General features: G+C 32.5%; 1 protein-coding gene across 1 annotated transcript in view; it reads left to right on the forward strand.

Annotated features, from left to right (window-relative positions):
• Positions 1-25,371, forward strand: part of LOC124365353 — a 169,302-nt gene that overhangs the window by 89,976 nt on the left and 53,955 nt on the right. Inside the window, exon 3 of the mRNA XM_046821329.1 lies at positions 5,531-5,560. The gene's annotated coding sequence lies outside the window, so the exon portion shown is untranslated. The remainder of the gene's footprint in view (positions 1-5,530; positions 5,561-25,371) is intronic.

Below are 25,371 nucleotides of genomic sequence, written 5' to 3' on the forward strand. Positions count from 1 at the left end.
AATTTAATACTTATTAGACCAATATCTTCATACACTACAGTCCGAGTAATAAAAGATAAGGCCATATTGCAGAGACCAGGAGTTCAGGAGTCGCGTCTTCTAGAGTAGCGTTTTTACAACTGATGCCACTAAGTACCAGGAGCCCAGAGTTAGTTTGCACTGTATAAGTCTGGTTTTTTCTTGAAATTGATAGAGAAAACTCCCACACGAAAGAAATTCATCATCATCAACCACGCTAGTGTTGAAGGAGGTCGGAATAGGATTTTATCAGAAGTGTTAATTATATAAAAACGAAAACTTTTTCTCAATTTGTATTTTTCTTAGCATGAAGCACTCACAAACAACTGGTAAAGACGGAAATAAAATGTTAAATCATCATCAGCTAATAATATACAGACCCTTAAAGTGGTGACTATCAGCTTTTTTATCTCGCTGTCTGACGGTGATACAATTGTTATGTGGGTGACAATCAGTTCTAAGTGTATCACGCACTAAAAAAATATAGTTCAAAATGTATCGTTTCCATATCTTATAACCCTTTTTATAATTCCCTATTTTAACTTCCACCAAAATTAGCGTACCTGACGATCAATTTCTACAAAAGAAAATTCCTGTATTAATTTGAAGAAAAATTTAGTTGGGTGCTCATACAATCCTGATTGGAACTAGGTTCCAAGAATACTACGATGTTGGAGTAAAACGATGAAAATGGCAAGTGATATTAAGAAAGTTATTAAATAAAAATAATTCGAGTCAACATTTATGTAATGTATTTACTAATAACATTAGAAGAAACAACACTAATATTTCGGATGAAACTTTTATACAATCGTTCAAACGTTGGCACTACCTAAACCACTACATTAATTAGAGCTGAAAAATGTTTGGCCCACTGTTGATCATTCCAGTTTTCGATCTTTAGGGTAATCCTTTGTGGCAAGCATTTGTTGATTAAACCAATGTTTAAGTAACCCAAAAAAAATTGACAAGGAGTGATGGGAAGAACAGGATGCTAGTTCTTCCAACTTACAAATCGCTGAGGCACAGCTCGAGATAATCCCAAGCTACAATGGAGCTGAACAATCTTGCTGGACAATAAAGTCACATGAGAGAGTTTGCTTTGCATCTGCGGGTAGTGTTAAATTAGTAGCGCGTTTTATTACCAATGTGAATCAATCCAATTATTTCAAATATAGTACTAAATATCTTTGCATTACAGAGCATTAAAATAGTTGAAATTGCAAATATAGTTGATCATATTATGATGAAATAAATTATTTGAGTTTTTATTGAGATCTGACCTTCCACAACTAATTTAATATTTATCAGTATATAATGTTTGTGAAATAAGATTAACATTTTAAAAGTAAATTTTTTAACGTATATTTCAAATTCTTTTTAAATAATTTATTTCATACATTTTCACAGTTTTACTATTATGAGTAGGATAATAAAAACCTCAAATACTAGAAAAAATATTTAACTTTAATTCACTTTGAAGGAAATATTCGTGTGAGCCTACATTTTTCTCCCGTAATTATTCGCAGTAGCTATAGTAAAGGAGTTATATGTTTGCAAACACTTCCAATCCCAGCTTAACATTTATATTCCACTATATTTTAAAATCTGTATGGCCATTTCTATAACACTTAAAACGTTATTTAAATGCTCTGCTTTTAATGTAGTATCTTGCATAGGAGATACTAAATCACTCATACAGACTTGGTGTGCTGATGTCGTGATTTTTACAGTTAGTTCCGAGTACTGAAGCTAGGGCTGCGCCACGTAAGTTGCAGTTTTATTTTTCCGACATTTGCTGCCTGACCTCTCAACTCCACACAGAGTAGTCTAGGCGCTCACCTTTGCGTGTTTAAATAAATATCATTGGATGGTTTGTCTTATGTAAGTAATACAGTCAAACGTACAATTACTTTTTTATTGTAGGTTAAATGTTGATTCAATATTCTACCAATATTATAATGGTAATATATACGTTGATTACAGTGGACAAACAACATTTCATTTGCATAGTTAAATGTCTTTTAATGAAAACATGGAAGAATATAAAATGTCATTTAGAGTTAAACCTAATGACTTCCATCAAGAATACAAATAAAAAAATAGTTAAACATTACAAAAAAGAATAACACTACGTTTCGAACACTGAACCCTCTTCTTAAGGTAAAAATATACCTAAAAGATTAGACAACTAAAAAAGTGTAGCAAGAGACTTCCTCTCAAAGTTAAAATAATTAAGCGATATCTGACAGAGAATGAACCCAAGCGATTACATCGCACAGGAGTCAAGAGCAAAAACACGTTACATAAGAACTAACGAAGATGAAGCATTGCGGAGGAACTCAATGTCGGTATTTCCTGTGAGATCGCGGCGCAGGAAATACAAAGCGAACAGGAAAGCGATTGTGGTGGCAGGGAGAGGTAAAGGGCATCCGTCTCCGGTATTGCATTGTCTTATATTGTCCTTGACCTTAATGTTACGTTTACGAATTTTATTATACGAAAATGAACCAATTATTATTATTACATTCTAGAACTTACAGTTTTGTAACAGGGTCAACCGTCAACCAACAACTAACTTGTTGTTGCAGTAACAGATGTCTCCTCCAAATACAACAGTAGTAATACAACACCGATACACAGCTTTATACAGGCGACAATTCTGTGCCTGTGTTACCAACAACTAACTTGTTGTTGCAGTAACAGATGTCTCCTCCAAATACAACAGTAGTAATACAACACCGATACACAGCTTTATACAGGCGACAATTCTGTGCCTGTGTTACCAACAACTAACTTGTTGTTGCAGTAACAGATGTCTCCTCCAAATACAACAGTAGTAATACAACACCGATACACAGCTTTATACAGGCGACAATTCTGTGCCTGTGTTACCAACAACTAACTTGTTGTTGCAGTAACAGATGTCTCCTACAAATACAACAGTAGTAATACAACACCGATACACAGCTTTATACAGGCGACAATTCTGTGCCTGTGTTACCAACAACTAACTTGTTGTTGCAGTAACAGATGTCTCCTACAAATACAACAGTAGTAATACAACACCGATACACAGCTTTATACAGGCGACAATTCTGTGCCTGTGTTACCAACAACTAACTTGTTGTTGCAGTAACAGATGTCTCCTACAAATACAACAGTAGTAATACAACACCGATACACAGCTTTATACAGGCGACAATTCTGTGCCTGTGTTACCAACAACTAACTTGTTGTTGCAGTAACAGATGTCTCCTACAAATACAACAGTAGTAATACAACACCGATACACAGCTTTATACAGGCGACAATTCTGTGCCTGTGTTACCAACAACTAACTTGTTGTTGCAGTAACAGATTTCTCCTACAAATACAACAGAAGTAATACAACACCGATACACAGCTTTATACAGGCGACAATTCTGTGCCTGTGTTACCAACAACTAACTTGTTGTTGCAGTAACAGATGTCTCCTCCAAATACAACAGAAGTAATACAACACCGATACACAGCTTTATACAGGCGACAATTCTGTGCCTGTGTTACCAACAACTAACTTGTTGTTGCAGTAACAGATGTCTCCTACAAATACAACAGTAGTAATACAACACCGATACACAGCTTTATACAGGCGACAATTCTGTGCCTGTGTTACCAACAACTAACTTGTTGTTGCAGTAACAGATGTCTCCTACAAATACAACAGTAGTAATACAACACCGATACACAGCTTTATACAGGCGACAATTCTGTGCCTGTGTTACCAACAACTAACTTGTTGTTGCAGTAACAGATTTCTCCTACAAATACAACAGAAGTAATACAACACCGATACACAGCTTTATACAGGCGACAATTCTGTGCCTGTGTTACCAACAACTAACTTGTTGTTGCAGTAACAGATGTCTCCTCCAAATACAACAGAAGTAATACAACACCGATACACAGCTTTATACAGGCGACAATTCAGTGCCTGTGTTACCAACAACTAACTTGTTGTTGCAGTAACAGATGTCTCCTACAAATACAACAGTAGTAATACAACACCGATACACAGCTTTATACAGGCGACAATTCTGTGCCTGTGTTACCAACAACTAACTTGTTGTTGCAGTAACAGATGTCTCCTACAAATACAACAGTAGTAATACAACACCGATACACAGCTTTATACAGGCGACAATTCTGTGCCTGTGTTACCAACAACTAACTTGTTGTTGCAGTAACAGATTTCTCCTACAAATACAACAGAAGTAATACAACACCGATACACAGCTTTATACAGGCGACAATTCTGTGCCTGTGTTACCAACAACTAACTTGTTGTTGCAGTAACAGATGTCTCCTACAAATACAACAGTAGTAATACAACACCGATACACAACTTTATACAGGCGACAATTCTGTGCCTGTGTTACTGGTTGTTCCGTATTACATCATGTGTTGGCAAACTGTGTAGGATGCAAACTTTGACAGCCAAACTTAGAGTGGGACCGACCCGCATATATTTGGAGCTACTCACGCAAAGTTGACAGTATCTATGAATATCTAAGCGGTTATAAGAACCAGGAGGGGCTTTCCCACTACATCTTCACTTAATATAAAACTTATTAACCCCATTCGCTTCATTCTTCCCTTAAAAATGTTAAAAACAAACCGAACTTTTGAAACTAATAACACTTTGAAATCATTGTGGTTTTACAGTTGTTTTTACAATCTAATATAAATTTATTTGATATAAATTTTGGTGCTATAAAATTCAAGAGTATTAGACTACCTAAAAATTAAATTCTGATGAAATTAATGAAATAAAATAAAAAATACCAATTTTGTTTTTAAAATTTCGGATATAACTTTATTTGAAAGAACCTTTTATTATTATTTGACTATGAGTAACTTCACAATATTATATCAAATAAAATTGATCTATAAGTGAAATGCCTGATCATGGCCAATGATATAAAAATTAGGTACTGTTGGCCCTGATGTTACATATTTTATTCTTTAGCGTATTTATTTGCTGGATTGTTTCAAATAGGAGCCAAACCTGTAACAAAAACAAACCGTCTCTGAACAAATAGAGACAAAAATAAATGTCCGTAGATCTAATCAATGAATCAATAACCATAATCTTGTTGACTCTAATTTCGTCTTACAGAAGGAGTATTGATACTGCTGGAGGGTCATTAGGTGATGCCGTATTTAAGATTACATAATGTTTCACCTTTTATTCTATAAGGCAATATTTTGTGGATTTTTTAACAATGGATAATAAGTAAGTTATAAAAAACAATGTGGACAGATAAAGAATACCAAAGTTTACTGTAGATGGACAGGAAGAATATATTGTTAACGTACAAAAACAGCTCACACTGACATATGTTAGAAGGCCTAATATGTTGTATATAGCTAATTAATTATAGTCCAATTTTATAATTTTTAATACATTTTTTACAAGAATAACAAGGGTAACGAGAGATTTTAAAATTATCTAATTAATTTGTTTCAGATTTAACCAGAACGAAATATCCTTTCATAGGTAGGTATATTATTGTAATTATTACTATTCTTACTAATCAGTTTTACATGTAATTAAGTCTATATATATATAAAACATGTGATTTATATAAAATAAAAAAAATTACATTTATTTTTATATAACAAAATTTTACTCATATTGAGTTGTTAGTAGATAGTATTTTGTACATTTAGTGCAGGGTAATGTATAACTGGATATTACACTTTCGTCTTAGTTATAATGTTTGGTAAACAAACTAAAGCCTTGAATATTGAAAAAATATATTTCTCGAATACCTTGTAATAGGCTTTTTGAACTTTGTACTACATATTACGTTCTGGTTGCTGCACACTATGTGCCAAGACGTAACTTACGTAATTTATATTTAAAATATAAAATAAAGTACTATAAAAAGATTTGGGCACATCTATAACATGAGGTAAAACAAATTTATACATAAAACATGGTTACTTGTTTTCCAAACCTTAGAGAAATGTAGTATTCAGCCATATTAATGATATAAACAATTTACATTATGAACATTGTAAGTAAAATTTCGAGTGTAATTATGCATTATTATGTTTCAAAAATTGGCAAACCCTCATTTCCATGCGATAATTTCGTTTTCCTTATTTTACCTTACATAAAAGTAGTATATAAAATACACATTTAAAAAGTAATTACCGCAGTAGCCTATGTGATATTAGGTAACATATATTGCATATATATATAATCATAAAAAGATTTATATTTTCTATAATACTATATATTACTATATAAAATAATAGGTCCACTATCTTCTCTGTCTTTAAAACCCATGATTTTAAGTAATGTGGTAAAAAATATTACGGTAGTTGCGCTGTAAATATTGTTTAGTTACTTTTTATTATATCGTATTGTTGGGAAAGTTAAATGCATGGTTATGACCTATATGTACTACTCGTGGGAGTATTTAAGGATTCTAGTTGAATAAATAATGGTTAGTTTATGTTCTTAAATTATGATGCCTTTCTCTAGAATGTGCGGATTTAAGTCAATAAAATTAAAAAGCCATTATATATTTTAACATTGTGTTTAGACAAATAGTTTTTAAACTTAGTCAGAAAAAGTTACTTAAAACTTGGGTGCTTTAAGTAGCAACCTATAAATAATGAATAACTTAATAACTTTTTACATACTTTAAACAACTATATATATACTGTATACTTTATATACTACTTTTTAATAACTTAAACTAAAGTACTGTATTGATCAGCTGAATGGAATAAAATATTACTAGATACATCAATACTACAAAAACGGTTGGTTACTCCTCCAGCCCTGTACCTTGAGTTCGTATGGTCATAACATTTACTGTATATGTTGGAATTTGGTCAATGTTATGTTCAAATTCCCTTACACAAACATCTGTGGAAATAATTATTTAAGCAAATTGCTTATTGAATGGTGAACCCAAAATGCATAAAAATGAGCTGTTACAATAAATATATTTTAATGGACCTAAATCAATGGTTTTACTAATAAAATATACGTCTTTCTGAACCTCAAACTGTTTTTTCAAATCGTGATATATATATATATATATATATATATATATATATATATATATATATAATTTTTAATTTAACCTAAAACCATGATAATCTGAACTTAACCTAACACCATCATAAAATTAAAATATCCCTGAAAATACATGTATTTGTATCCTAGACACATTCTGGACTTTATAATCTATAGAGTTACAATAGACAATTACTGTTACTATCCTACAGGATGTCTAGATCTACTTGACACTTTACGGTCGTAGCTGGTTCATTTTCTTAGAAAATGTTTCGAGGTGATACAAAAATTCAGTTCCGTTTTTATATCTGTCCTTCGTACGATACCTCGAAAACAAATAGACCTATTGACTTACAATTTTTGAAAAAGCTTCATTTCTATGATTGAGTTTGATGATAGTACATTTCACTCAGCGTTAACGAATTATTTTCATTGATCTTATGGATGCAACGTTTTTATACGTTGACTGAAAATAAAAAAAAAGTATAAAGTAACTGTTAAAAGTAAATGACAAGAGTTGATTGTATCCCACTCTTGTGTTTTATTACCTCCATAGGCTATTATTTGAGCGTTACTATAAAATATTACTTAATAAACCAAAATTTTCATTTATAATGTGGCAAGGTATATCAACAAGGATTTCAACCGTAGATTTAAATTTTGCTTGCACCTTCATTTCTTTCTACATAGACAATAACTTTTTCCTATAATGGTGTATGTTGAATCATGGAATTTGGCTTTGCATTGATTTCGTATCTCTACTTACTTTTATATTACTATTACTTTTCTTGTATATCTGCCCATAGGACAGATCTTGAGAATTAATTTATGTATAGATTAAAATTTTTGCATTGAACCTCACCGAATTATTTTATGTGACACATGGTGAGGCGTACTTATGTATTATGTAGATAAGTATAAACATTTGTTAATTGTATTTTTAAAATAATATATGGTCTGTTTAAAAATTTAGTTAGCAGTTAAATTTAAAAAATCAAGGATTATCATATTATTAAAACACCCTGTGCATTACATCCATCATGTAAAAGATTAAATCTTAAAATAATGATGTATTAAAGTACATATGTTTCTAAAGCAATCTTGCTTCAATAAACTTTGTTTTTCCAATCTTGTTTTTGTACATAACCAGGCAAAAAACTGACTTCAGATAGGGAACTTTCAAATTTACATCAGTAAGTTCGCTAGGAAATAAACAATGGATTCAGAAGTTGAATGAAACCAACTTGCCAAGTTTCACGTTGAACGGCAAACATCTGCTTCCTCGCGGAAGTGACATTCCAATATCCTCGGTAACAGATAGGAACTGACTGCTGATTTCTGTCGCATTTCTGACTGTAACTGAACACTGAATGTTCTGCGAAACTTGTGCAAAATAAGTCAGCTTTATGTTGTAACTCCTCAACATTGAATTTGTTATTGGTTAAATTTGTGTTTGTTATATATTGGCTGAGCGTTAGTAAAGCCTATCACTTGAGGGACTGAAAAATTTTAATTTGTCTGTCTGCCTGTCTTTTTGTGCGCACGATATTTTGAGAACAACTGACTTATGGATTTGTAATTTCGCATGCAGCATCATTTCTATATAGGCAACATCTATATAGGATACGCCTATATCGTATGCTTAAACTTTTTTAATGGAGAATTATAGAATTTATGTAACTCCAAGAGGAAAAACGTCAGGCATTTTATCTGTGTCTTAGACTTATTTCAAAACTTTCATATAGTCAAAAGTAAGTTCTATGATTTCCATCCATGGGATTTGGTTGAGCGTCATTTCTCAGTAGTCTAATGGGGTATATTAAATTTTATATTTCTTTAGGGTTGTCTGTCTGTCTGTCTGTCTACCTATTCATAGGAATTTTCAATGATGAATTTTAGGAAATTTATCATGAAGCTTAATTTGTATATAACCCAAACTGAGTTCGATTATGGTGCGTGCCATTCAATGGGATTTGGCTATTTATTAATTATTTATTTATCCAAGCCTTCTGCTTATTTAGTTGAGTGTGTTTTTCTAGTTCTATTTATTACGTGAAACGACTTACTGCACAGCTATGAACCGGAGATATTGGATTAAACTTTGACATAAATTTCTTTAGAATAAATTTAACACAGATATGATCACTAGTTTTAAAATGCTAAGCCTCATACACATTTTTCATCCAAAAAGTTATTTTATATTATTAATACGTGTAAGTTTGAGCGTTAATGTTGTTACACGTGTATACATGTTAGAAGTATAGTACACCAAGTGTCGCATAACAGGATTCGCTGAGATTGCTTGCAAAATATGAAACCATTATGTTTTGAGATTTCTTGTGGAAAGATAGACATACAGACAATCATCCACACTAAAATTTTTATTTCCCGGTAGACAAAGTACATATTTTGTCAGCCCTCTTATTGATAGGCTTCAATAACAAAAAGCCAAATTTCATGGCTGGACATGCACCATCATTGAACTCATCCAAAATTTAAGGTTCATGAAATCTTTCTCGAGGTATCTTGACACATAATATATTCATATTTTTCATAGTAGAGTTGAAATAATAAGTTTCAGGTGAGTTTGTAACACTGACTTTCCAAAATACTATTTTTTAACTCCATAATTGAAATTTTCACATGTAGAAACCTCATTTGATTGTACTCAAGTTTACAAGTTTTCTTTCTCTGGTTTTTCTAGTGGCGATTATTGTTACTCGTATTTCCAATGTAAAGTTATTCACTAACGTTCAGTCAAATGCTGGGTTACAAAAAACTTCAGGCAAACTTTGAAGTAAACCGGGGATCTATATCTAGATATGATCTATATTCTTATCTATATTCAGATAATTTTCGAGATATAATGTAGAGAGAAGGGCAGACAGACATACAATTTAAGAAATTAAAATTTCGAGCCTCTAGAGCGATAGTCATCGCTAATGTTCGGCTAGTTATAGCTGTAATGTAGATGGAGTAATTATTCAAATATGGGAGAGTGGAAGCGACTTTGCAGAAGCACCACTTGGCCAATTTAATGGATCTTGTACCAGACAGCACTGATAAAGCTCCGGATATTTACAGCCCGATTTCACTGCCTCCTACAGTTGCAGAACTCTAATTGTTCATTGGGAAAACAGAGTTACGTATGCGTTACCCGTAATCTAGATGGAGTAATTATTCAAATATGGGAGAGTGGAAGCGGCTTTGCAGAAGCACCACTTGGCCAATTTAATGGATCTTGTACCAGACAGCACTGATAAAGGTCCGGATATTTACAGCCCCATTTCACTGCCTCCTACAGTTGCAGAACTCTAATTGTTCATTGGGAAACAGAGTTACGTATGCCATATACCTGTAATCTAGATGGAGTACTTATCCAACTATGGGAGAGTGGAAGCGGCTTTGCAGAAGCACCACTTGGCCAATTTAATGTTTTTGGTACCCGTCAGCACTGATAAAGCTCCGGATATTTACAGCCCGATTTCACTGCCTCCTACAGTTGCAGAACTCTAATTGTTCATTGGGAAAACAGTGTTACGTATGCGTTACCCGTAATCTAGATGGAGTAATTATTCAAATATGGGAGAGTGGAAGCGACTTTGCAGAAGCACCACTTGGCCAATTTAATGGATCTTGTACCAGGCAGCACTGATAAAGCTCCGGATATTTACAGCCCGATTTCACTGCCTCCTACAGTTACAGAACTCTAATTGTTCATTGGGAAAACAGAGTTACGTATACGTTACCCGTAATCTAGATGGAGTAATTATTCAAATATGGGAGAGTGGAAGAGGCTTTGCAGAAGCACCACTTGGCCAATTTAATGGATCTTGTACCAGGCAGCACTGATAAAGGTCCGGATATTTACAGCCCGATTTCACTGCCTCCTACAGTTGCAGAACTCTAATTGTTCATTGGGAAAACAGAGTTACGTATGCGTTACCCGTAATCTAGATGGAGTAATTATTCAAATATGGGAGAGTGGAAGAGGCTTTGCAGAAGCACCACTTGGCCAATTTAATGGATCTTGTACCAGACAGCACTGATAAAGGTCCGGATATTTACAGCCCGATTTCACTGCCTCCTACAGTTGCAGAACTCTAATTTTTCATTGGGAAAACAGAGTTACGTATGCCATATACCTGTAATCTAGATGGAGTACTTATCCAACTATGGGAGAGTGGAAGCGGCTTTGCAGAAGCACCACTTGGCCAATTTAATGTATCTTGTACCAGACAGCACTGATAAAGCTCCGGATATTTACAGCCCCATTTCACTGCCTCCTGCAGTTTCAGAACTTCTCTAATTGTTAATTGGAAAAACCGAGTTACGTATCCAAATACCTGTAATGTAGATGGAGTACTTATCCAACCATGGGAGAGAGGAAGCGGCTTTGCAGAAGCATCACTTGGCCAATTTAATGGATGCATAAAAGCTGTATATATGCTCTGCACATTTAAAATTTAATCCTATTTCCTCCTGCAGTTGCAGATTTGTTCTAATTCTCTTTTGAAAAAAAAAAAAAAAAAACGGTTACGTATAAATTATAGCTGTAATCTAGATGGAGTAATTATTCAACAATAGGAGAGTGGAAGCAGCTTTGTAGAAGCACCACTTTGGCCAGTTAAATGTTTTGCCAGACAGAACTGATAAAGCTCTACAAATTTACAGCCTCATTGCTGTTGGTACTGTAGTTCTAGAAATGCTTTAATTATTCATTAGCAAAGTAATTTACATCATATTTATATCCACCTGGGTGCATTAATAAGTTATTTTGTAACTTGATGGGTCGGATTTTTAAAGCAATAAATCATTTACAAGTTGATAATTGGGATGAAATATTAAATTTAATGGCATTAAATTAAGTACCGGTACTAAATTAAGTACTACCAATTTCACACATTTTTTGTTTCAGTTTAGATCTGATTTATTTTGTTCGGTTTTGTGTATACAATGTTCGAGTGTCTTGAATCATAGTGGTTTAATAGAATAATTTTCACAAAATAAATTATCATAGGAAGAGCAATTTCCTCTATTGCAGGAATAACATTTATATTTTTGTATTTCTATTGAGTATTTTTGGCACATTCGCAATCAGACTCAGGAAACGTGCATGGAAATAAGCGTACATTCATGTATCCTCATAATATTTCATTCACCTTTTTTATTTATAAAAAGATTTCGTCTTTGTCCACCGTTTGAAAGAGTTCTTGATTTTAATATGTGGCCTATTCCCATTTAAGTGTCTCCCTTCCCTCATGGAGTGGTCTAACCGATTTTATTTTTACGTTAAAAAATGGCCAGAGCTATGAGTAAAGAAGTTTTTTAAATTGAAAAATACTATATATTCTTAAACGGATCAAAATTTAATATTTATTGAAAATGTTATGATAAAAAAATAATGATTTTTTTGAAGTAATTTAGATACTTTGAAATGAATCTTAACAAATAAATAAATGATTAGATTACAATTTTGAGTAAAAAAGAACTGGAGTCAATTTAAATTACTGTCCTTTATTCCAAGGGAGTGGGCTAAGTTTTACCAAAATAAGAATTTCAAACCTTTGCACTCATTTCATTGCTCAGCGTTAGCGAAGGAGTAGGCCTAATGAGCTGTAGTTTATCATTAGGTCTTAAATTAAGTAATATACTATAGAAATACTATTGTTTCGTACGTTATTTTAAAGTGATAACGCTACACCGTTTTGCTAACACAACGGAAACAGTACTGTAACCAGGGGGTAGGTAGTGTACTACAATGTATAGCAACAACAATCAGGTCTCTGATGATATTAGCCTCGTTAGCTTACAGTAAATGGTTGCTTAATGGAGACGTGGGTGAAGCGTTGGCTTACGTGCCACTGTCTCCCTCAGGGAATTGAATACATGAAACTAGAACTCCATACTGTGTATTATATTGATTAATATAACTTACATTATATAACATTGTTTTCACCTGGTAAGGTTTACTTTAAAGTCTGTTTCAAATCTGAACGCGTCTCAATTTTTTTAAAACTATTGCAAGAAAACTGTTCAAAATGTTATACGCATAGCGATCTTAAATGTAAGCATATGTTAAGTTATAACTTATTTCAAAGGTCTGAATAAGTAGAGTTAGATGCCACAAACCGTACTTCAAAAGTGTGATTCAATCAGAACTAGCGGGTATATAGGAAATGAAATATCAATAAAAATTTGTGGAAAACATCCGTTACACATACAATGACTACGTATAATAGCCATTATAAAGGATAACACACTTAAGTGCAATAAGTGTTCAATGTGTAGTCCTTCAATTCGTGTCTCTCTCTGTGGTAAAATACTTGAACGACATTATTTAGTACACTTTAAACATGTATCGCGGCGTTCCCAGACATTTTTAATACACTTTATAAGTTTAAGCGAGCTACTTAATAAATGATTTAGATATTCAAAAAAGTAGATTGGTTGAATTCATAAATAACTAATGAAACTAACAACGTACTGATGGATTATTAAATTCAGCGCATTTATATAAAGCATATACTTTTTATAAGTAAGATATTAAAATTTTTTTTAAGAATCATACTAATCATCTTACATTTTTATTATGAACCGTAAAGGTATTAGGTACATCTAAGGATATTTTTAGTATGAATCATGAAGTACCACTGACCATACATTTTTAGTATGAATCATAAAGTACCACTCGCGTTACAATTAGGTATTTCAATTTTTTCTATGAATCATAAAGTACCACTCGCCTTACAAATAAGGTATTTCAATTTTTTATTATGAATCATAATGTACCACTCGCCTTACTACTAAGGTATTTAAATATTTTGTATAAATCATGAAGTACCATTCCCCCTACAACTAAGGTATTTACATATTTTGTATGAATCATAAAGTACCATTCCCCCTACATCTTAGGTATTTAAATTTTTTGAATGAATCATAAAGTACCATTCCCCCTACAACTAAGCTATTTAATTTTTTTTTTATCATAAAGTACCACTAGCCTTTCAATTAAGGTTTTAAAATTTTTTTGAGAATCATAAAGTACCACTAGCCTTACAACTAAGGTATTTAAATGTTTTTGTATGAATCATAAAGTAACTTTGGCTTTATAATTGGTGAAAGGTAAATTTCAAGTGTAGCTCTCATCTAAAAACTAGGCAGGAGTGTGCGACACCACTCGCTGCTCAGCCTAATCCCATTGAGTGACATAGGCTATCATGGATCTTGATGTTGCTTATTTAAAGTAAAGCGGCATAAAGTCCATAGGTCAGTCGTGCTCGATATATCGTGCAGGCATACAGACAGAAATGAATGTTTTTTTCTACAATTGGCTAACACTTAGCCTATGTGAATGTTTTATGAGTTAGTGAAGTTCAAAAACAACACAATTAAGGTGGTTGTGATTCCTGACTTAGGCGTGCCACAATGCTTTGGTAAGATTTGTTTATTTTAACATAGTTTTTAATTATGTATTAGGTTAGTTATTACCTGAAGAAGAGATGAGATTGCAGATCTCGAAACGTAGTGTTACTGATTTCGTGTTTCAATGAACGATGGCAAATGTCGGGAAAAATCATATTTCTTTCACTTAGCCCATAATATTAAAAGAGGACGCAGCAATAGTTGCAAAGTGATATTATACAGACTTGTTACTGAGGCAACTTTTTCGGTTGAGGTATTATTTTAAAAATTAGAGACCCACCGTGTTCATATAATAAGACATACAAGAAAAATACTGTTTTAAAATGTGATGTTATTAAAACTTTTTATCGGATATGAGATCTAAAACCCAAGTAAATTGGTGTACGAATTTAAAATCACGCCAATTTTATTTATTACCTAGGAGAAGTATGTATAGTGAAATAGCAAGTGTTCCTTAAAATGATATATATGTGAGTGGGGAAATATTAAAAAGTTTAATTGCTTAAATTGCTTACTGGTCGGGACCTAAGAGATACCTATAGAAGAGCCTTTATAGATCGTTAAAACGTAATATCGATGAGATCTCAGGTAAAATCATATTATATATTGAAAGAATATGCCACGAATAGCCAACCATCATGATAACAATATTCTAACTACTTAGAATATTCAGATCTTACAGAATTCTGTACAAAAAGAAACAACATTTGGATACAAGAAGCTGTACATGTACAATCTAATACTGTCAGATATGAATATTCTCAGCGGACAATAGTTGAAGACATTGTTGAGTGACTGTCTCACTGCAAGACTCTTTTACGCGCTATAAGAATACCTGCACTGGCGAAATATTTTAAAATGAAACTTTATATTTTATTATGTGAATGTAACTGTCACTATTCCTTTATGGAAAAATTTATTATTATTAACACTATACATGTCTTTGTTTGAAGTTTGTTTCGAGTGCAGGCTTGCTTGTGAACTCATAAAAAACGTCCGACAAGCTTTTACCGTACTACGTTTGGTTTCAATCCAGGGCATGGTGTTTACCATAGCTATTTAAAATTTTATGACATCAAAAGAGAATGGTCTCTAAAAAGTAGGTAGAGTGCCTAGTTTACGTTTCCATTTAAATTTGTTGTGATGCATAACTTGTACATTGAGATTTAATTTACTTGATTTGGATGTTTCCTTCTCACATTTTCAACGCAAGCAAATTTAAATGTAGATCAAATATCTTTTAAATTACAAAATTAATTAAAAGTATGATATTGTATAAATATAAATATCCTAATTTAACTTGCGTAAACATCTCTGTATATAAAATGCAAAACTTTTATTCACTCACTTACTTATTAATCCGTAATTTACTAACTTCAGAATTTCCCGATCCCTAATTTCCCCGATATCTCATGAAATTTGGCACACATGGGTTATAAATTTATTATATAACTAAATCATCATTTTCGTAAATATCACATGCCAATAGAGGGTGAAAAAGGTTTGCAATTTCTGGAAGACCTATATTTTGTTTTTCACCTTCATGATGTTCTACGATTAGAATGGTGAAGTTTTACATACGCGTGTTTTGTGCTCTCTATAGACACCTTTAATGAGGAAAGCACTACTCATAAGGTTGAAATAAGATCTCAAAGCCTAGAAGAAGAACTATTTATGTGTGTTTTAACACCCCCTTGTGTAGTAAAACATAAAACGTAACACCCACGAATCATAAGCTCTAAACAGATATCGTTATTTTTTTAAATCAACCTGCTAATAGAAAGTAAAATAGAAATGTTAAGCTAATTAAGAAAAATTCAATTCAATGCATTTTGATGAAGATCAACCATTTGTAGGGGATAAAATATGCTTAAAACCCCCAAGAAAACTATATTTGTATGTTTATACTTACCACTGTTCTCAAAAGATAAAATATGTGGCAACACATATTTGATCGCAAATGGATTGCAATTGCCGGAAATAGATTATGTATATTTTTTAGACATTCTGTTTTAGATTAAGAAAACAATAAAGATTTATTACGAAGTAATGGAAAAACATTAAACCTGAAGTAGATTACAATTGCTATAAAAAGACTTTTCAGACCGTTACATTTATGCAGTATTCTTTTTCGAGGCAACAAAGTAATCAATAGGATACCAGGAATAACTTGGACTGGAAGAAGATTACATAGGCCAAAAATAGGCACTTTGTGACTATGGTAGGTTTCTCAGACTGATTATGTATATATTTTATTCTTGATAACAAGGCAAGCTCTACTATGGCGCGTGAAGTATAATTGATTCGAACCAGAAATGCTTTGCGCGCTAAACCTGAAATAATAGCTAGAGAAAATGTTATGTAACTTATGAAGCTCTTAGCAATCAATAATAATTTTAACCCTAATATTGCCTACTTACGATTTTTAATTAACACGCTCTTGCAGTATTAATATGTTTTCATTTATAACTGATTATTATACACAATGGTTTCTTATTTGTAAAGCCACAAAACGCCTAACTGATCCAAAATAAAGTTTAGTTCTTTCTAGACTAAATGTAATAGTCATAAAACCCTGATTTTAAGTAGCAACAATGAAAAAGATCTCATTATGCAAAAGACGTTTAAAGCCATATCACGGACAGGCAATGTCTAACTTGTCTCGCCACAAAATCCCTAACTAAACTACAATAAAGTTCTGTTCTCCTTAGAATAGTCATAAAAGTTAGAATTTAACTAGTAAAAATTTAAAAGTTTTCAATGGGTAAAAGATGTTTAAAGCCATATCACGGACAAGCAATGTTTTCTAACTTGTCTCGCCACAAAATCCCTAACTAAGCAAGCATAAAGTTTGTTCTCTTTAGACTAAATATATAAGTCATAAAACTCACAATTTAAGGAGTAACGCTGGAAAAGTTTTCATTTTGTAATAGACGTTTAAAGCCATATCACGGACACAACAATTTATTATTTGTCTAGCCACAACATCATGCAAAAAACTAGCCACACTGATCCACCGTACAGTTTTGTTCTTTCAAGACTAAACATAGTACGAAGGCAAATGTTTCTTATTTGTCTAGTCACAAAATCTGTAACTGATCCATCATAAAGTCTTGTTCTTTCTAGACTAAACATATTAGCAATAAACCCTCGCATTTCAATAGTATAAATGGTATGAGTTCTCATGTTATACAAGATATTAAAAGCCATTCACGAAGAAAATTTTTTCTTATTTGTCTAGTCACAAAATCTGTAACTGATCCATCATAAAGTCTTGTTCTTTCTAGACTAAACATATTAGCAATAAACCCTCGCATTTCAATAGTATAAATGGTATGAGTTCTCATGTTATACAAGATATTAAAAGCCATTCACGAAGAAAATTTTTTCTTATTTGTCTAGTCACAAAATCTGTAACTGATCCATTATAAAGTGTTGTTCTTTCTAGACTAATAGCTATGGTAGCCATAAACCCTCGCATTTAAGTAGTTTGAATGATTTAAGTTCTAACTCTGTAAACGATGTTTAAAGCCATGTCACGGGCACACAGTGTCTTATTACTGCCACAAAACCCTTAACCGATCCAACAGAACTCTTTTATCTTGAACAGACGCAAACAAATGAATTCATCTGAACATATTTGAATTTAAAGCGATTCTCTCTTTTGAAGAATTAGAGTAATTGTGGCAGTGCGGGAGGAAGAGCGATGGGGCTGTAAATGTGAGGAACTTTATCAGAGCTGTCTGGCGGAACATTCCTTAACTTGGCCAAGTGGTGCTTCTGTAAGACTGCTACTTTCAATTACTTCTCTCTCATGAAATATTTTATAGCGGTAGGCTATAATCAAAGCACATGTTTAAGTGCAATAACATGACATAAACCATAAATGTGCTGTTTGCATAAAGCTCAAGTATAGAGTCAATAATTTTGTTTAAGAATTACAAAATTGCAATTAATTAATAATAAATATTAGTAAATATAATAAATTTTTTTCATCGTGTTGCTTTATATCATTTTTGTAATCTTTTTTTGTAGGTTTTATTGGCGATGGTTGATAAGATTTACTTTGGGAATCCGGCTTGTTACATACATACGTTTAAAAATGTTTCGAGAATTGTAGTCAATCGTCTTCTTTTCAAGTGTCAAATACTGTAAAACGTCAGGTTACAAAGCACAGCAACTATTTCCCCCCGTCTGTCACCTTCTCTGGTGCATGTAACACGTGTCGTGAAGTGTGTCTGAATTGCGATGTGACATGGTCTGTGCTTCTTCTTACCTCTAGCAATTTTGCTATTCATATAGGATTCCTCTAGGAGGCACGATATACCAGTCCTACTTATTCAAAGTGTTATAGAATGAGGAGTAAATACTAAATTAATAGAGCTTACTGGTCAGGTAAGACTTGCTGTGACGTTTATTTTCGATGCTTTAATTTTTCTCCGGGGTAGTGATACGAGAGTTGGAGTATCATTCAATTGTTGTCTCTAATTTCGGCTACGATCGAATCAATCATACCCCTAAGTAAGGCTTCCTACCGTGCACCGTGCTAGAGGGTTAATGCATAAGGGGCTGATACACGCAGATGTTATGGGGGTGGAGAGATGGAACCTTTATGGATCTTGGAGATGCTTTGGAGTTAATTTGCTACCCAGATAGTAGGATTTTTAATGAATTTTCATTTGAAGCTGGGACATATAGGCTGCAAAGTTAAGGATTTTTTTTAATAACTAACATAGACTTTAGGAATGGATGAAATCAGTTTAGTTCTATTTACAAGTTTGAAGATAGCGAATATTAGCATCAAGATGTTCCAAGTTATTGGACCTAAAAGGATGGAGCGTGGGACTTGACATTTTAAATTTAAAATCGGTCACTTAAATTAAACTTGGGTAATTTTAAAATCTGTGAAATAGTTCGAAATGATGCCACTGCTCGAGTTTCCAAGGTAATTCTAATGTTACACTGCAATGAATAAGACATAATTACTTATTCCACAATTCTAAATCACCTTTTTTAGGGAGACTATTGTTAAGGACTTAGGCCTTTAAATCCCGTTTTGCTCTCCGAAATTACCCAGTGGGGCCCAACAGTAAATTTACTTTTGTAGGTCTATATGAGGAAATTTAACAACTTATCCAAAGTGAAATATGTTGCTACATATAGTAATATGCTACATATGTAGCAGTAAAACATCGATCGCAATTTAATTTTGAACTGAGTAGACTAAATATTGCAGCTATAGAGGGGAAGGGTAGATTCAATGAGAATGTTGAGTTTAGCCTCAATTCACTTTCCTCTTAGTGCAGCGTCTGGAATCTGACGTTTTCATAGACTTTGAATCCTGGAATCTGGAGTCATATTCGTCTAAAGGGATATGAAGAAGCTCAAAACTAACTCTATACATTGCTCCACATCACATCAGAAACACCCAGAGTACAATATAAAACAATATAGTGCAATCTAGGTAAAGAGGTATTCCCATTGTCTCATCATATTGATGACGGAAGTTTTGAAAGTATAATAGGTTCTTGGAGATTTGCAATTGTTAAGTTGGAGCCGCTTTGGCAAGTGTGTACCGTGTGTTTGTGTTCGTAAATTGTATCTTGTGCGTTGACAATGTATGGGTTCATTTTCTCCTGTCTGGACCCCCAGCATTGTTCGGATAAATCCATTTTCTTCATTCTTTTACTTTTTAGTAGCAATATATTTCTGCACGATCTATTTTTATATACCAATTATCTCCTCGCCTGAGGAAAAGGATAGATTTCAATCTTGTAACATACAAAGATGGCAAATTTCCAAAATCCTATTTAATCGACTGTAATGAATAAAATTTACTTAGTAAAGTTGGAGAAATCCTATTCAAATTTACTACTTTGAATCTAAATAGTTTATTTAATCATTGAAAACTAAATTAAATAATAGTAATACAAAAGTAAATTTTCTCAATGGACGTGGAGAACCAATAAAATGTAATTGCTTTATGTATACAATATATCTTTAAATTAATCAAAACACAGAGCTCCAACATCCTTATTATCGCCGTGGCAGTAGATGAACTGAAAATTCAATGGAAAGTAGCAGGATAATTATAAGACAATTATTGTAGGAGAAGGATGGATGGCAGAGAGTTAGTGCATTAGCGCCGTCTAGTGGAACATTCCTCAACTTCGCCAAGTGGCTCCCTTGTTACTCTGAAATTAACTCAAGATACTCATTTTCAAGAGTTGTTCACCCCAATACTTGACCCCTTCAGCAGTTGACAGTTGTGAAGCCTATAACTGTATTATCATAAATATTTTCTGTTCACTCATAAATGTGCGGATTGTCACTAGGTTTTACAGTGTTTTCTTTGAAGATCCAGACATTCGTTGAGAAAAAAAATTTTGTCTCAACAGTATCAACTCCAAATGAAATTATATTTCAGAGCTGTTTCTTATGAGTTGCTCACTGTATATTCGCTGAGGTAAATAATTTGTCTCAGAAGCTGGCTTTATTGAAGCGAATTCCTGAATGTTTATGACTTTAAAGACGGTCGATTTAAACTGCCTATATATTACTTGTGGAAAGATGTGTCTAGACGACTGAAAGTTCCAAAAAAATGTATGTTTAATCCAATAGTTAAAAAATGTAATGAAAAGGTGTTTCAGTTAGTATCAAGAATATAGCGGCCTATTTTACAGTATGTAAATATTTTTACTATAACAAGTTTTCATTTTGGCCAAGTTACATCTCAGCGCCATAAAAACCCAATTGATAGTTAAGTAGGCTCCGTTAAAAACTTATTTTACCTAAATAAGTTTATTCAAAATTTTCTATTTCAATAGAACTGTACAAGAATCTGCATGAAGTGATGTGTACATGGCAATCATTTTTCGAAAAGGGACACGATTACACCCAATCAAGCAAAATGTTTAAATATTTTTATTCTTATTTTATGTCAGTACGGGCCACTTATACGACTTTGCCAAAGGATAAAAAAGTCTATAATATTATACTTTTAATAGAAAAAGTTAGGTGTAGCGTAACAGGCTTCATTAAAATTGTATGCAAAACGTCAAGTCTATAGTTACTATGTCACATGATAACCTCATATGATTGTAATCAGTATGATCATAAATATAATAGCTGTGTGGTTTTCTAGTTGCCATCATAATTAAATACCCAAAGGGTCAATGTACAAATTTCCCTATTGGTCAGTTAAGTCCCATACAGTGACATGCTCCATTGTTGAACTCGTTGTTTTCAATATAAAAATGAAATTTCAAGAAAAATTTTTAAGTCTTTAAGTTAGTAAGTTCCCGCCATATCGTATGGGCAGGAAGGCAGATAGGCAGAAATGAATTTTCGTCCAACCACTCGAATGATAGGCTGTGCTAATGCTCAGCCAATAAATATAGTGTTTAATAAACTATAATGCGATTTTACCTTGCCTGCTTGTAAACTGTGTTTGTGCTGTAAACCATAAACTTAAATAAAATACTGATTTTATGTTTACACTAGATATCAAATAGTAACTGAAAAGGTATTTATGCTAAATTCTGATATAGTAGTCAGTAAAGTAGTAAGCGAGCAGAAATGTGCTGAAACAATTTATAAAACTTTGCTTTTACTTTTGTGAATTAGTTAACGGACAAATAATAAAATTGTTAAAAATTAATATTTACTATAAATTGTTATTTTTACTACTTTTGGAATTGAAATAAAATTATTAATTAATAATTATTTGTTTCCTTTTAAAATCTATCGCAAATAAAAAAAAATGTAAATATTAAAACATACAACAATTAAATGGTGTTTAGAATTATATTATATTGTTTTATATGTTGTTTGTGTTATATTTTAAACTGCGTATCTGTAATTTTTTTATACATATTTTTCTAATACATTTATAAAACCACATTTCACCCAAATGTAAAACTTTAATGAAACGTTAATACCTTGCAAGTATTTCCAGAATAGGAAAGGGAAATGAACCCCTGTGTGCTCTAGGTGAGGACATTTTCCACATGCCACAAGTCCTCTTAACCCCCAGCCGCTTGTAACGTCGACGACTCTAGATTTAATTAGTCATCTCTCTAAAAGTAGCGCTGTTCTTTTTGTACACTTTTCACGACCTTACTGTTTTTAATTACACTTCCCTAATAAAGAAAACTCATTAGATTGTGTTTGCTGAATCATTATAAATTCAATTTAAGTTATTAATGCGGTAGGATGCTACAAGATGGGAACTCTTTGTTTTACGATCTTCATTTATGATGAATTATTTATCTGAAGGGATTAAAATTTATCATCGAATTGAACGCATTGCTGTGAAAGTGACACGTCTTTTCAAAAAACTGGATCGTCTTTTCAAAAACTGGATCTGCCGTTTTTTACGTTTAACATCTAAAAGAGTAATGTAAAGCATGCTGCAAACTAAACAATTTTTAAATAAAAACAATTATTGAAAATAAAATGATTAAATATATAGGCCAGTCTGTTATGACAAGATAATTGTAATTATTTTATAGCCAACATTTGGTGAGGATGTTATGACAATATTTGACAGGTATCTCAATAGATCTTATACAATAAAATAAAAATTCCAATTGCCATTGTCGCGATGTATCGGGTATGGTCGTTATCGCAAGTTAATGCAAACAAGCAATGCCGAACTTGGCTGCAGCTTGGATGGGTGACCGATCAGAGATCATTTCTTTGCAAGCCTGGCTATTGGTGGTGGTTCGGAAGTCACCATCAAGCCGTTGATCCCCAGGTCAAATTTTGGAGAGTGATCCTTATCATTAACTTCGCGTGGTAAAATAATGCATTCTTTGAGTTTGTTTTTAAAATATGTTCTATACCTGGCTAATCAAACAGTTCTATATTCACCACAAATTAGAAAATAAATTTGTCCTTTAAGTTTTAAATTGTATGAACGTCGTATTAATACTGTTTTTTTATCCAATACTTTCCTTGTTTTAATTGAAGCTTTTCTGGTTACTGTAAAAATTCCATAATAAATCAATTTTATTGGTACCGGTACTTATGAATTCAACACTGAATTAGTCTTAGAAATCATTGAAGCTTATCACTTAGGTTGATATAATTCTTTTTTTATCTACTAAGAGGGTGTAAAATTGTCTTATATTTAATTTTTGAGCTACTGAGTGCCGGACATCTCGTGCGTGAAATGACCTGTAGGCTTAAAATTGTGCATGCAGATTTAACGAAGCCTGTTACGTATCATGTGGATAGTGTTACGGAATAATGTTACAAACAATATTTGCTCTCTACTGGGAACTCAGGCAACCGAGGTGCCATTCACATAGCCAGTGTATTCTTTTGTATTCGCAAAATTTAGGAATATATTGTATTATACTATTCAATTTTTTATAACTCAAAGCAATTTTAACTTTCATCTTTTAAATATTTGTCAATGAAAGCATTTTGAAAAGGATATTTTTGAAAACAAAGATTTTAGGGATAAGCGTCTATTAGTAGTTAGGAAAACAACGTCCTTTTAATATTATTTTATTTTTAGAATGTGGCTTTTTGAAACCAAAGGTTTCTTCACAAATAAATATTTACATTACTTTCATTACTAATAATATAAAAATATAATATTTTGGAAATGAAAACATTTTAGCAATGAAACAAAAGGGAACTTTATTTCAGTTTTTTTAATAAGTTTAGAAAAATGTAGAATGGATTTTTCAATAGGGCCTTGTTCATTATTGGTAAGCTTTTCTTTATTACTTATGTACATTGATTACTAGTCTTTCTAACTTCTTTTATTGATTTGAGATTTTTATTTGAATAGTCTTTATATTTGTGTTTAAATTTTTAAATGCGTTTATAGTTAATAAGAATACTTTTATTCCCGAGGTGGATATTATTAAAATTACAGACTTAGTTGCGCTTAAAAACTAAAACCCTTAAGAAGAGAATTTTAATGAATAATAAACCAGTAGAAAAATGCCATACAATACACCTGAATCAGTCTGTTCTTTATGCCTCAACAAACCATATTACTTCGCGGTCTCTATTTTCAGATTACAAAGAAGCTAAAAATAGATGAGGGTTCTGAGAAATTCAACTTTGAAAACTTTGCAACAAAGGGTAGTATACTTACTTACCGCCTCTTGCGGGTGCCCGTACTTATATTCTAACCCTCCCCTCTCTCTAGACCTCATAAACACTTTTAAAATACAATAGTCAAACTGTGATTCGATAAATTTTTATTCAAACCAAAGTACTACAAAGGGAACAGAATATTTTCCTCATTTTCTTAGTTGACAAAGAAGATAAAAGTAATACTACGCAGTATAATTCAAGAGCTCAAGGAACATTAAGACTAGGCGTTAACCCTGATTTAGTACGAGTATCAATTTATGGGTTTCTCCAGTAAAATCCTTTTATAGTTTACGCCGACTTCGAATTGCTCTCTTTATTGTCGTAGAAGAATGTTGCAAGCAGGATAAACGGAAAAATCGTATACACTTTAAGCCTTATTCCTTTTAATTTGTTCAAAAGCCGAATAACATTCATTAAAAAGTCGACGTCAGCTTGAAAATTACTACTTTCACTCATACAGCTTGCTGGCTAAATTTACTATCGGTTTGGGAAAGTTGACGATGTCGGTGCTCTCAGATTTGTCCTATATGTGGCTCTCAGAAGTGAAGGATTTAGAGGAAAGGGCTAAAGGTTTTAAAACTATTATATCCTAATAAAATCGTAATTAATGAAACATAAAACTACAAGGTAGGAGTACGCCACACCATGAGTCGCTTAACAGTTCACAATTAGTTTGTATGAAATCTCAAATGTATAGCTATATCTATATTTCATCCTCGAGATGTTCT

This window comes from Homalodisca vitripennis, chromosome 6 (assembly GCF_021130785.1).
Source record: "Homalodisca vitripennis isolate AUS2020 chromosome 6, UT_GWSS_2.1, whole genome shotgun sequence".
Classification (NCBI taxonomy): Eukaryota; Metazoa; Arthropoda; class Insecta; order Hemiptera; family Cicadellidae; genus Homalodisca; species Homalodisca vitripennis.